Source organism: Plectropomus leopardus, unplaced genomic scaffold (genome assembly GCF_008729295.1).
Source record: "Plectropomus leopardus isolate mb unplaced genomic scaffold, YSFRI_Pleo_2.0 unplaced_scaffold93102, whole genome shotgun sequence".
NCBI classification, from domain to species: Eukaryota; Metazoa; Chordata; class Actinopteri; order Perciformes; family Serranidae; genus Plectropomus; species Plectropomus leopardus.
Genome location: NW_024702676.1, coordinates 1 through 402, shown reverse-complemented (window position 1 = coordinate 402; position 402 = coordinate 1). Strand labels below are relative to the sequence as shown.

Genomic DNA, 402 nt, shown 5'->3' with positions numbered 1-402 from the left:
ACGGGGAGATTAGTTGCATTTTTCGAAAATGCTGCGTCGCCTCACCTCGTCTGTGTCACTTTCAGCACTTATTAACCAAGCATGGGCGACTAATATCTGATTGTCACTGTATGCAGCACACCAACTTCCATAGTGTTTCCGTAGTGTAGTGGTTATCACGTTCGCCTCACACGCGAAAGGTCCCCGGTTCGAAACCGGGCGGAAACAAGGAGACATTTTCGTGATCATATCTCAAACATCACACGTTTCCTGACGCTGCATGACTAGCTGCTGTTGCTGGCAATGATCAAAAGATCTGCAACTTCCAACATGTCCCTAAACGTGGCCCTCAGGGGGAGTACAAGTGTGGTGGTGTGCTGTTTAGCGACAACCATCTGCTTGATTTTGGCCTGCATTTCCACC

The 402-nt window shown here is 48.8% G+C and overlaps 1 non-coding gene across 1 annotated transcript; it reads left to right on the top strand.

The window, feature by feature from the left end:
- Positions 1-134: 134 nt before the first annotated feature.
- On the top strand, positions 135-207 carry trnav-cac. The gene has a single exon. It is a non-coding gene; the product is annotated as a tRNA-Val (tRNA).
- The last annotated feature ends 195 nt before the right edge of the window (positions 208-402 follow it).